This window comes from Salvelinus alpinus, chromosome 2 (genome assembly GCF_045679555.1).
Source record: "Salvelinus alpinus chromosome 2, SLU_Salpinus.1, whole genome shotgun sequence".
In the NCBI taxonomy this organism is placed as follows: domain Eukaryota; kingdom Metazoa; phylum Chordata; class Actinopteri; order Salmoniformes; family Salmonidae; genus Salvelinus; species Salvelinus alpinus.
In genome coordinates, this window is record NC_092087.1 from 55,645,433 (window position 1) to 55,660,012 (window position 14,580).

The following is a 14,580-nucleotide window of genomic DNA, read 5'->3' on the forward strand; positions in this document are numbered from 1 at the left end:
GCGGTGAATTATTTTTTACTATGCGTAACACAGGATGATGTCATTACGTTAACATCAGTACAGTCCACGCAACGTCGATGCTGCTGAGGCTGTGAATTCGAATGTCATTTTACTTTAGAGGGAACCTTGTTGCAATCGGAATCATCCCGTAATGCTGTCTGTCAATGGTGTAAAATCAAACGTTTGAATTCCAACCTCAACATACAGTTTAAGCTACAGTTGACGTTTTATTTAGTAACCTACACAAACACAAATCTGTCATTAATAAAGATTTCCTCTGTGGAGGTTAACTGTCAGAGGTAATTTACACGATCTTGATTAAATATATTGTAGACCTAATAAAGCTTCCATTCAAAGTCCCATGATAAAACAACAACAACATAAAAAAACATATGTTGTCATCTTTAGGATGACATGTTAGCCTTCATGAACCCGAAGCATACATTGGTAACAGTTCATTTGAACTGTACGTCATAACATGGTCATAAACATGACATAACAAATGTCAAAACCTGTCATGACATCTTATGTGACAAGGCTGTGTCATTTTGTAATCGTTATAACAGGAGTAATTACATAAGTTGACAAAACAATACTACTTACACACTTAAGTAATTTTATGCCAATATTATGACACTGTTATGACGTTCAGTTCATAAAAAGTGTTACTCATAGCTACAGTGCATTCGGAAAGTATTCAGACCCCTTGACTTTTTACACATTTTGTTACGTTACAGCCTTATTCTAAAATTGATTAAATCGTTTTTTCCCCTCATCAATCTACACCAAATTCCCCATAATGACAAAGCAAAAACAGGTTTTTAGAAATGTTTGCAAATGTATAAAAAAAACGGAAAGATCACATTTACATAATAACTATTCAGACCCTTTACACCAGTACTTTGTTGAAGCACCTTTCGCAGCGATTACAGCCGCGAGACGTCTTGGGTATGACGCTACAAGCTTGGCACACCTGTATTTGGGGAGTTTCTCCCATTCTTCTCTGTAGATCCTCTCAAGCTCTGTCAGGTTCGACGGGGAGCGTCGCTGCACAGCTATTTTCAGGTCTCTCCAGAGATGTTTGATCGGCTTCAAGTCCGGGCTCTGGCTGCGCAATTCAAGAACATTCATAGACTTGTCCCGAAGCCACTCCTGCCGTTGTCTTTGCTGTGTGCTTAGGGTCATTGTCCTGTTGGAAGGTGAACCTTCATCCCAGTCTGAGGTCCTGAGCACTCTGGATCAGGTTTTCATCAATGATCTCTCTGTACTTTGCTCCATTCATCTTTCCCTCAATCATGACTAGTCTAGTGTTTCCAAACTTCTTCCATTGAAGAATGATGGAGGCCCCTGTGTTCTTGGGGACCTTCAATGCTGCAGAAATGTTTTGGTAGCCTTCCCCAGATCTGTGCCTTGACACAATCCTGTCTCGGAGCTCTACAGACAGTTCATTCAACCTCATGGCTTGGTTTTGGTTCTGACATGCACTGTCAACTGTGGGACCTTATATAGACAGTCCTTCCCAAATCATGTCCAATCAATTGAATTTACCACAGGTGGACCCCAATCATGATGTAGAAACATCTTAAGGATGATCAATGGAAACAGGATGCTCCTGAGCTCAATTTCGATCTGAATACTTATGTAAATAAGGTATTTCTGTTTTTTTATTTGTAATAAATTTGCAACAATTTCTAAACCTGTTTTTCATTTTGTCATTATGGGGTATTGTGTGTAGATTGAGGAGATAATTTTTTTAATTTAATCAATTTCAGAATAAGGCTGTAACGTAACAAAATGTGGAAGAAGTCAAGGGGTCTGAATTCTTTCCGAATGCACTGTGCATCCATTGGCATGCCATAAACTCCAAGAAGTAAGGTGGTAGACAGATCCAGTATCAGTAGGCAGATGATGTTCAAGACCAACGCTTGCGCCCCTTGTGATGTTATATTGCACGCCCATAATACCCCGTTGCAGAATCAACAGCGATGCCTCTGTAATAGGGCCTGACAGCTCAGTGTCCTGGTCAACAGCTCCCTGGTGTGACCACATTCAAAACACTTTTGACCAGCCGAGCACCACAATCCTTGAAAACCTCAAGAGAGAAGAGTCATTAACAAAACAGATACTTCTCATCCTATTTCTCATCCTACCAAAACGGCCACCTTTACTGAAAGAAAAGTAATGTCGGCAACCATTACATTGGTCCAGTGGCAATTTTAGCATGTACATCTTGATGGGGCAAACTCCCCCAATTTTTTTTTTTATGTATGCCAGCAAAGCCACTACACAACATTAAACAATACATTAATTGCACTAATATGGTGACAAATGGTGCCCACAAACTGTTTGGGCCTACATAAAGCTGTCCCAACAGCAGAGCTTTCTTTTCAGCACCATGGAGTGAGTCCTTACCAAATCAAATCAATATTTATTATATATATATATTTTACATATTTAGCAGATGTTATTGTGGGTGTAGCGAAATGCTTGTGTTCCTAGCTCCAACAGTGCAGTAGTATCTAACAGTGCAGTAGTATCTAAAAACGATTCACAACAATACACCCAAATCTAAAAGTATAAGAATGGAATTAAGAAATATATAAATATTACATTGAGCAATGTTGGTGTGGCATTGACTAAAATACAGTATATACATATGAGATGATTAAAGCAGTATGGAAACATTATTTAAACATAATTAAAGTGACTAGTGTTCCATTATTAAAGTAGCCAGTGATTCCAAGTTTAGGTATACATGTATAGGGCAAAAGCCTCTAAAGTGCAGGGTTGCGTAAGGCGGTGGAGGTGGAGACCGCCTAGTGATGGCCATTTAACAGTCTGATGGCCTTAAGATAGAAGCTGTTTTTCAGTCTCTCGGTCCCAGCTTTGATGCACCTGTACTGACCTCGCCTTCTGGATGATAGCGGGGTGAACATGCTGTGGCTCGGGTGGTTGATGTCCTTGATGATCTTTTTGGCCTGCCTGTGACATTGGGTGCTGTAGGTGTCCTGGAGGGCAGGTAGTTTGTCCCCGGTGATGCGTTGGGCAGACCGCACCACCCTCTGGAGAACCCTGCGGTTGCAGGCGGTGCAGTTGCCGTACCAGGCGGTGATACAGCCCGACAGGATGCTCTCAATTGTGCATCTGTTAAAGTTTTAGAGGCCAAGACAAATTTCTTCAGCCTCCTGAGGTTGAAGAGGCGCTGTTGCACCATCTTCACCAAACTGTCTGTGTGGGTGGACCATTTCAGATTGTGAGTGATGTGTACGCTGAGGAACTTGAAGCTTCCCACCGTCTCCACTGCGGTCCCGTTGATGTGGATAGGGGCGTGCTCCCTCTGCTGTTTCTTGAAGTACACGATCAGCTCCTTTGTTTTGTTGACGTTGAGTGAGAGGTTATTTTCCTGGCACCACTCTCCCAGGGCCCTGACCTCCTCCCCGTACGCTGTCTTGTCATTGTTGGTAATCAGGCCTACTACTGTTGTGTCGTCTGCAAACTTTATGATTGAGTTGGAGGCGTGCGTAGCCACGCAGTCATGGGTGAACAGGGAGTACAGGAGGGGGCTGAGCACGCACCATTTCGGGGCCCCTGTGTTGAGGATCAGCGAAGTGGAGGTGTTGTTTCCTACCTTCACCACCTGAGGAAGAATCAGGCGCAGAGAGCATAAGTTCCACTGGAAGAAGTGCACTTTAATAACGCACTGAAAAACAATGCCCACAACACAGGGCGCAGAAAAAATGTGGACCAACCCAAACACACAGGGTACCAGGTCCAGAGCACGAACACCAAATATCATACACACGTAACATAAAAATAATCCCGCACAAAACAAGGGAGGGTAAACGTACTATAAATAAGGAAGCCCATCAAGCACACAAAATAGACACAGGTGCAACTAATAAGACAAAACAAACAGACAACGAAAAAGGGATCAGTGGCGGCTAGTAGACCGGTGACGACGACCGCCGAGCACCGCCCGAACAGGCAGGGGAGCCAACTTCGACGGAAGTCGTGACAGTTATTCCTCTTGTCCAGATGGGATAGGGCAGTGTGCAGTGCGATGGCAATTGCATCGTCTGTGGATCTATTGGGGCGGTAAGCAAATTAAAGTGGGTCTAGGGTGTCAGGTAAGGTAGAGGCTATCAGCTGAGCCTTGTCTGACAGCAAAACAGTTAATTCAGTCTCTTTTACTTCCTTTAAAAAAAAACTGCTGATATGGCTGACTTGCTTAAACAAATGTAATTTTTACTGACAATTGAGATGTACAAACTATGGCATAAGGAGACGACGAGTGGATAAGAGGCAATCCGTAATTTTGATTAAGACATTAATGAGCGAGCTAGGACGGATGTAGTCAGTATAACTATTTGTTCAGCACTTGTGAAATGTACAGCGGCAGAATTTAGAACATGGGCCGTTCTTACAGTATTCTCCCTGTACTCCAAGTCAGAACCGTAGGATAAATAAAGGGGGCATATAAGCACACAATGAAAGCTCTTCTAATATTCAATGATTACATTAATCTTAAACAGGCTATAGGCTACATATGCACAACAAAGTCAGAACAGTACTCTAAATTATGAGAGGAAAAGGGACCAAATTATTAGGGTGAGGCACATGGGCTACTAACAGTTTACTACACAATATACACTTGGCATTACTAGACAAAATGCCCGAGTTCCAGACTTGGAATTCTGAGTTGGATGACCGGTCAAAACTTATTTTTTCAGTCGGAGCTAGTTTTTTTCCCCAAGTTCCCAGTTGTCTTGAACTTACAGAAGTCTGAGATTATCCAGTTCCAAGTTTCCAGTTGTTTTGAACAAGGCAGAAGTCATGCTGGATTGACATGCTGGATTGACAGCATGGACACTGTTGAATGTTTATCCTTTTAAGCTTGGAAAAGAGACCCTTAAACCATGACTTGGACCACACACCCACTCCTCTGAATAGCAGGCTAGTGATTGCTTTGCAAGGCTTGCAGTTAGCCACTGATTCCTTCCAAACCACACATTGTTGAATTTGCAATTTCCAACTTGTTGTGTAGTGTTTATATCCAATGGGCGATGAGCACTGATACGTTTTATCTATGAATTCTCTTCATAATTACTCTTCAAATGACAAGAATTGAAAAGGATTTGCCAGTAGATTGTCGACTTGATTCATGATCAAGAACAAGTTATATTTGAAATATGTTCTACCCTCTTGTGGCTTTGAGTAAGTGACTCTTATCACAGTGAAATTTGAAGGTAGACATAACGTGATTTGACATAATTTTATCTGTGGCCAATGATCTAGAGATTTCTTGGATGGGCACTTCTAATATAACTCTATGGCAGCACCCAAGGGGTTTGAAATTTCAAGCTTCACCGGTAGACTTTGCGGTGATGTAGTGTCCCCATGATTGACAGAACACTGAGCCAATTACGGCGCAACTAGAGAAAATTACCAACCCCTACGTTCCGTATTATCCGCTGGCTTCCCCACCACCACAGAAAGCACTGAGCTAGGCTGGAAACACCAGCATTTTGAAGCTGCCTTACTCAAGAAAGCAAAAAAGAGACCATGTTTGTATGCAGCTTTATTAACTCAATGATATATATATATATTTTTTACATTGTTTGCAAACTGATATGTGACACCTATTAATGCCAAAATAACATGCAAAAGAGGTGGGGCTCAAAACTGAATGACAAGTCGCCGCTGCATCAGTCACTCAGCATCATTCAAAAATACTCCTTACTTCGCAGGGTGAGAGGCTGGAAGAAGACAGCCTAGTGGTTAGAGCTTTGGGCCTGTAACTAGACGGTCGCTGGTTCAAATACCTGAGCCAACAAGGTGAAACATCTGTAGATTTACTGTACTACTATGGCTGACCCTGTAAAACAACACATTTCACTGCACCTATCTGGTGTGAGACAATAAAAAAATAAGACTTCTCGAACTTGACTCTGCTCTTGGCACTGCCAGCTCTGTCACCTCACAACCATAGTCGCGGGAAGTACAGGTGCTGAGGGTGCAGCAGCACTCCCTGATAAAAAAATCAATAATACATTTTAAATACATTTTCTTTCCCCCCCCCACAACATTTGTGAACTAGGCCTTTATTACTCCTGTATGAGCGGAGGAAAAAATACTCCTCAATGGTGGAGGGAGCCATTCGAGACCTTGTGGGGCCCCTCTAGCTAAGCCTCTTGTTCATGACGAAGGCAAAGGTCCTCTGCTCCTCGCTCAGCTGACGCATGCGGGTTTTCCATTGTCTCTGTCAGGTCCACATAGAAAAATAGAGAATTGCTATTAAATAGTAAAATATTTCAGTTGTGTATATTATTTAGATTCATTTGACGGCTTTATCATTTTTAATTCCTCCACAGAATCTGGACAGAGGGGAAATGGAGGAGAGTGAGTGAGAGCAAGGGAGGAAGTCACTAAATAGCCAATGGGCATAAGTGTGATAGGTACTGTTGAGCAAGTGCATGAGATATTTGTTAACGTCTTGTTGATACAGTTAGGGCTAAGGTTAGGGTTATGGTTAAAGTTAGGATTAGTGGTTAAAATTGCTTCAAATCACATGGTTGTGGTTAGAAAGTGATGTACTCCCACCCTTCCCAGCCTGACCAGCCTTCCCAGCCTGACCAGCCTGACCAGATAGTGAAGACTGAGTTGGAATACAGTTTTTCCCCCTCTCTCTTTTTGTTTGGAAGTGGATATCCTCTGCAGGACAACATGCTTTACAGATTAGATCTAACCGAACATGAATTTTTGGGGACGTCACGTTTGCCAATTGATTAGCACCAGTGACATCAAAGGACGTTGAGCTATTAATAAGACGTTATAAAGGCTCATACATAACAAGTAACATAGCATTATAGGCCTACCTGCAGACTTTAAGTATTAAGACTCTTAAGACATGAAGTGTAACCACATTTTTTAGACACCATGAAAATGGTAAGCTTAAAGGGCCCGTTTCAGACTTAGGAATTTATGCCTTTCCTACACACGCCTTTCCTATGTACTTCTCAGTATTTTGGTATTCGGACTCACCTATTTCAGTCACGTAAAGTGCTCTGCATGTGTGGCTACCTTGCGTGCTCTGAGTACATTTCATTCAACTGCTGAAAACCCTCCCACTTGCTGGCCAACAGATTTTCATTCAACAGATGTATCTGTTTTTCAGGACATTGATCTAAAGCAGTTTATTTAAATACGGACTACCTTGAATTCGAGTTTTGTCAACAGACTCAGTGGAATCCATAGAGAGAACGGGTCAGAATATAGGGATCAAGGAAAGAAAAGCCATCTAGGCATATCCGTCTGTTTCAGCACAAAGTGGTAGTTTAAAAAATACTCATATCTTGTAGATTACTTAGGCAAATGTTAAGGTTATGAAAGTATGGGTGAATAAATAAATAAACAATTTGGAGAACCTCTACGGACAAAATATATTGTTGAATAAAAAAATACAGTGGTTTGGTTCATCCTGAAAGCTGTCATATTCAAGTTCAATTCATAAAATATTGGAAGGTGGAAAAAACGTGTACATTAGAGGTTGAACAATAATCCTATACATCTACCCTAATTCTCACTAATCATGGAACTGTATGACACCGGTCCAGTTGTCTTGAACCGTGTGCCAGGCTCCAGGTTTAACCTGCTACGTGTGGTCTGAGTTCCATAATGATTCAAATAGGCTACATGTCCCAAATACAATCAGATCCCCAAATGCGAACATTTATATGCCTACATTTGCATGCAGGCCAGGTAGCCTATAAGCCTATAGGTCTACTTCTATGCGTGCCCGTCCATACTCAACATTCACAGGAAAGCTGCAAACAAATGACAATGACTAAATTGACAGAACTCATAAAAGGAATTAAATCAACCAAAAATAGTTTCTCACAAGTGTAGCCTAGGTTGTGCACTCTGCAAACAATGTGTCCACTCTGACAATGAGAACAGGAAGACTGGAATAATAATATTAAATGCATTAAAAGAAATGACTGTAACCAAAGTAACAAACATTGTAGATTAGAAATTATAGGAATTAATGGTAAATGTACTACTGGTGATATATGTAATGGGGAACTGATATACACTAACAATCAAAGGCAAACAATTCACACAATGAAATGCTCATGCTTAGGTTCAAGGTCAGAATACGCATAGAGAGAAAAGCGCATAAAAAGGGAATTACGTTCCATTTAGGCGAGCTTAACTCGGGTCGGAATTGGGGCCTAAATCACCATCTGAAGTCGAACTGCCTAGACAATTATTTACACAGTTAACAGAGCCTTACTTGAGTGGTTAAAGTCACGTGATTCCATGAAAGTGAATTTATTTTTATGTTTTGAATATGATTTTTTTATGTTTTGTTTTAGAAATTGAATATGCCTATAGAAAATCATTTTAATAAATTCCAAAGGGACATCAGGAGAAACTTGATTAAAAGTGTTACAATTGCGCCATCTAGAGGGGATATAATATAGTGTTATTGACCAGTTGTAAAATGGAAAAGATTTGGTAAATAAACCCATCTTCAAGGTTATGATGTTTTTATTTGATAATTAAGGATTCTCCACTAACGAACAGCGGGAGTTTCATTTGATTATAATTTGTGCCACATATTACATCGATACATTTTTTGTATTTTTTTTGTTGTTGTCAGAAAGTAAGCTCCAAGAACAAGTGTTGCACAAGGTCATGAAACTGCAGTATGCGGTGGTAGCCATGCTCGTTAAGTGTGCCTGATTCATGCAGTCTCCGCTGAACAGTTGATGTTGAGATGTGTCTGTTACTTGAAACTCCGTGAAGCATTTATTTGTGCTGTAATTTCTGAGGTGCAGTTAACAGTAATGAACTTATCCTCTGCAGCAGAGGTAACTCTAGGTCTTCCTTTCCTGTGGCAGTCCCCATGAGAGTTAGTTTCATCATCGCGCTTGATGGTTTTTGCGACTGCACTTGAAGAATGTTCTTGAAATTTTCTGGATTGACTAACCTTCATGTCTTTTAAAGTAATGATGGACTGTCATTTCTCTTTGCTTATTTGAGCTGTTCTTGCCATTGTGTGGACTTGGTCTTTGTAACTAGTGCGCTGAGAGTCGGGAAGCAAGTACAGGGAGTGAGTGTTTTAATAAATAAACAAAACAAAATAATAAACACGAAACACAAACAACGCACCGACATGGAACAGAGTCCATAACACCTGAGGAAAGAACCAAGTGGAGTGACAGATATAGGGAAGATAATCAAGGAGATGATGGAGTCCAGGTGTGTGTCATGAGGCACTGGTGCTCTTGACGATGGTGACAGGTGTGCGGGATAATCAGCAGCCTGATGACCTAGAGGCCGGAGAGGGACTATATGTGACAGTCTTTTACCAAATAGGGCTATCTTCTGTATACCCCCCCTATTTTGTCACAACGCAACTGATTGGCTCAAACACATTAAGAAGGAAGGAAATTCCACAAATTAACTTTTAACAAGGCACACCGGTTAATTGAAATGCATTCCAGGTGACTACCTCATGAACCTGGTTGAGAGAATGCCAAGAGTGTGTAAAGCTGTCATCAAGGCAAAGGGTGGCTACTTTGAAGAATCATACATTTTGATTTGTTTAACACTTTTTTGGTTACTACATGATTCCATATGTGTTATTTCATAGTTTTGATGTCTTCACTATTATTCTACAATGTAGAAAATAGTAAAAAAATAAAGAAAAACCCTTGAATGAGCAGGTGTGTCCACACTTTTGACTGTTACTGTATATATAATTCAAAGGCAATGATTGATACATTTACAGAAATGTACCTTAGATCATTTATTTGAGAAAATGCATTAAATGTCCATAGAGGACATATATTAATAAAAAAAATGGTTTCCTCATTATGTTGAGATCACGACTGATTTATCTCATAATCACTACATAACAAACGCTGTTTTGGTAACGTTCTTCTGGTATCCACCGGGCTGACAGATGGTGATGCGTGATTCGTCACTCCAGAGAACGCGTTTCTAGTGCTCCAAAGTCCAATGGCGGTGAGCTTTACATCACTACACCCGACGCTTGGCATTGTGCATGGTGATTTTAGGCTTGTGTGTGGCTGCTCGGCCATGGAAACCCATTCCATGAATCTCTCGACAAACAGTTATTGTGCTGATGTTGCTTCCAGAGGCAGTTTGGAACTCTGTAGTGAATGTTGCAACTGAGGATACACGCTTCAGCACTAGGCGGTCCTGTTCTGTGAGCTTGCGGCGGCTGAGCTGCTGTTGCTCCTAGACAATTCCACTTCACAATAACAGCACTTACAGTTGACCGGGGAAGCTAATTTGAAAGGGTGTCCACATACTTCTGTATATATAGGTGTCAATCCTGAATGATAATTCTTCACGTTTTACTGGTGAAACTGCATCGGCATGCCAATCATTTGATTGATCTCAATCAGTTTCATGGGAATATGCATTTAGATCTTGAATTACTGCTTTGTGAGCAAATTAGAGCAGATGGTGTTAACAAACTCTTAGTCTTCTTGTATTTTGTTTTAATGAAAGCACATACGCTCTGCTGAGTTTTGGCGCATGAAAAGAAAATTGAGACTTCAGCTTCGGCTAACTGCTAACCATCCTAAAATCTCGTTAGAAATTAGGAGGTGTTTTTGGTGTAACAGTAACATTATAGGCCTACTATCCTATGCTATTATATTTGGTTCTCTTATGTAAAATACAAATTAATCATTATGTGATCTTGCAAGCATTGAATCAAGCATTGATCTAACTTTATTAAACAAGCACCATTGTGAGAAGTGATAATCTTCTATTGGCAATAACAATAATAAGTGATGAGGAGGACTATTAGACGTAGGCAACAGATCTTGATGAGTGTTATTTTAAACGATTGGAGCCCTTCGTGGTACTGAAAGGACAGCGCCAGGATCACGCAATGATGTTAAAGAAGTTGAACCAACTTGTGGTGGTGAAGGACAGCTGAATGATAGCTCTGCCATTCGGCCAGTTCAGAAACAAACAATAGTATAGCCTAATAGGCCTACGACTACGTGGTATACCAATTTGCAGGCTATGGCCTAATGTAAATACCAATACATATAGCTTAATATCATTGAACTGTTTGGGAGGAGAGGTTAAGTTGCAAGTAGGCATTTCATTGTATTTTGAAGCTTACACTACCTTGTATCATAAATAGACGTTGATTTGATTAGCTTGAACACATGGTTACAATATACCCTATTACAGAATAAAATAAAAAAGAGAGGTAAGCTACTAATTCATAGAATGTATTTGCATAGATTAAACATGCTATCAAATCAATTGAGAAAGTCGTGAACATAAATCATTACTACATAGAATTGCAGGAAATGCATTTTTTTTATACAGCCATAAAATCAAGCTTTTGGTGTGGTGTATTCATGCATCTCAATAAACTATAACCTAAATGCATTATTTCCTTCAACTTGGTCCAATTCACAATTCCAATTTCTCGTCCCTGACATCTAGAACAGGCCCTGCGTTGCGGCTCAACCAATAGACAATATGGGCTAAATGTCCCAAGCATGATTACAGCAACTTCCAGAGAGGATCAGGCTCCTTGGGCTTTGCGGTGGCCACTCTGGTTTGGGTGTCTTCGACAGAACGGTGTCGCCGTAACCAAGTGGTCACATATCGTTCTAGGTTCCACTGCGCAAGAGGAGGTCCGTGGAGTTTTAGGAACATCAAGGCAGACACACAGTGAAGTTGGATTTTATCATTGGCCAAAGTGGTCAAGCCTCCGATTGGCCTTCACAGTGCACACACATAGAGACACATTTGTCATTCCATCGTTTTTCGTGGAAATTAAGTATTACTTATTTAGAATTTATCAGAATACATTTTCAGGAAATAGTTTTACCAGCTCCGTGTATTCTCAAATTGAAAAAGGTGAGGGAGCGCCGCTCCCTAGCGCTCTGGCAGCACTACTACCCTCTAGCAAACAACGTTAGCTAGCTCAACTTGGCTAGCTTGGCGTGTAGTGGTAGGCTACTAGCAAGCCCCATTATGGCCAAATCGATCACAAAATTATACTGTAGGCCTACTGAACAACACTGCCTTGTGTGAAGAGAGAGCTTAGCTATATTCAAATCAAATCGTATTTGTCACATGCGCCGAATACAACAGGTATAGACTTTACAGTGAAATGCTTACTTACAAATCCTTTCCCAACAATGTAGCGTTCAAATTTAAGACAAATTTGCTAAATAAAAATGGAAATAGTAACACAATAAAACAACAATAACGAGGCGATATACAAGCAGTACCAGTACCGAGTCAATGTGCAGGGGTCTGAGGTAGTTGAAGTAACTGCGGTAATATGTACATGCAGGTCGGAGTAAAAGAGACTAGGCAATCAGGATAGATAATAAACAGGGTAGCAGCAGTGTATGTGAAGAGTGTGAAAGAGTGTGTGTGTGTGTTTGTGGCGTCAATATTCATGTGTGTGTGTGTGTGTTTTGTGTGAGCGTATGTATTGTATACGTGTGTGTGCGTATTGGAGTGTCAGTGTAGTATGTGTGAGTGTGTGGGTAGAGTCCAGTGAGTGTGCATAAAGCCAGTGCAAGAGAGTCAGTACAAAAAAGAGGTCAGTGCAAATAATCTGGGTAGCCATTTGATTAACTGTTAAGGGGTAGAAGCTGTTTAGGAGCCTTTTTTGTCCCAGACTTGGCGCTCCAGTACCACTTCCCGTGCGGTAGCAGAGAGAACAGTCTATGACTTGGGTAGCTGGAGTCTTTGCCAATTTTTGGGGCCTTCTTCTGACACCGCCTGGTATAGAGATCCTGGATGTACGCACTACCCTCTGGGCTGTACGCACTACCCTCTGTAGCGCCTTACCGTCGGATGCCAAGCAGTTGCCATGCCAAGCAGTGATGCAGCCAGTCAAGATGCTCTCAATGGTGCAGCTGTAGAACTTTTGAGAATCTTAGGGCCCATGCCGAATCTTTTCATCCTCCTGAGGGGGAAGAGGCGTTGTTGTGCCCTCTTCACAACTGTGTTGGTTTTGTTTGGACCCTGATAGGCTCTTAGGGGTGTGGACACTGAGGAACTTGAAGCTCTCAAACCACTCCAGTACAACCCTGTTGATGTAGTCCACGATCAACTCCTTTGTCTTGCTGACATTGAGGGAGAGGTTTTTGTCCTGGCACCACACTACCAGGTCTCTGACCTCCTCCCTATAGGCTGTCTCATTGTCATCGGTGATCAGGCCTACCACCGTCGTATTGTCGTCAAATTTAATGATGGTGTTGGAGTCGTGCGTGGCCACGCAGGCGTGGGTGAACAGTGAGTACAGGAGGGGACTAAGCACGCACCCCTGAGGGGCCCCCGTGTTGAGGGTCAGCATGGCGGATGTGTTGTTGCCTACCCTCACTACCTGGGGATGGCCCGTCAGGAATTCCAGGTTCGTTGCATCACAGACATTCCTCTTCTGTTGGCATGGCTGGACAGCACCCTGCTGTCAGACACCACCAGTCGGAGTCTGACCGTAGCTCCCCTTCGTTACTTGCTGGTCTCGCAATTCTTGTTCTCGCCGTCTCAACTCCTCTTCAGTGTATTCCGGCTCAAATTAATAGGGGTGTATATTCCTATGTTAGTATGTAAAAGAACATCAAAAACTGTTTTGTTGTCCAGCTCTTCTTGGAAAGAGGAATCATCAGAAGTAGCCATTGTAATTATTTAGCTAGCTATCTCAGATAAACAGTGCACTGTAACATAGCTCCTGTGAACCTGTAGAAACTAGTACCGCTTACCGCCCCCCATTTTGGAAAGCCTGCCTTCGAGGGTGGGAACACAATTGGACAAGGAAGTAGGGCTCCCGTCTGGCTGTAGTCTTTACAAAGCAAAGGGAAAATGAGTCTACCTAGGTATTCTACAATGCCGTGGCCGAAAGGAACATCATTGAGACAAGTGTGAGGCTAGTGTGATCGTGCAATCGGTTAAGCACAATTGCCACAATAACTGCTACAAAACATGACTTTATTTATTTAATATTTTTAAAATGAAAAATATGTTGTATTGTATCAATGTTCTGTCATTATTCATTTAAAAATATATATATTTTGCATTAAAAAGCAAAACAGTTACAGTGAAATATATCTGTTTTTGCACATACATATACTGTAGACATTTATAAAGCTATCTACCTCATATGGTGTGCTTGTCTGTATTATAGTAAGTTTTACTTACTATAGTATACTACTCACCACTGAACAGCAGGTAATATACAGTCACTAGTGAAAATGTACACACCCCTTATAAGGGCACACGGCGAGACCCAGATGCGGACACGGGAGGCAGATGGTTTGAGTCTCTGATATTTATTATAATCCAAGGGGCAGGCAAGAGAATGGTCGTGGACAGGCAAAATATCATAAACAGGGTCAGAGTCCAGGAGGTACAGAGTGGCAGGCAGGCTCGAGGTCAGGGCAGGCAGTATGGTCAGGCAGGTGAGTTCAGAATCAAGGGTCAAAACCAGGAGGACTAGCAAAAGAGAGATAAGAACACCATGCTGGTTGACTTGACAAGACAAACAGGCAACAGACA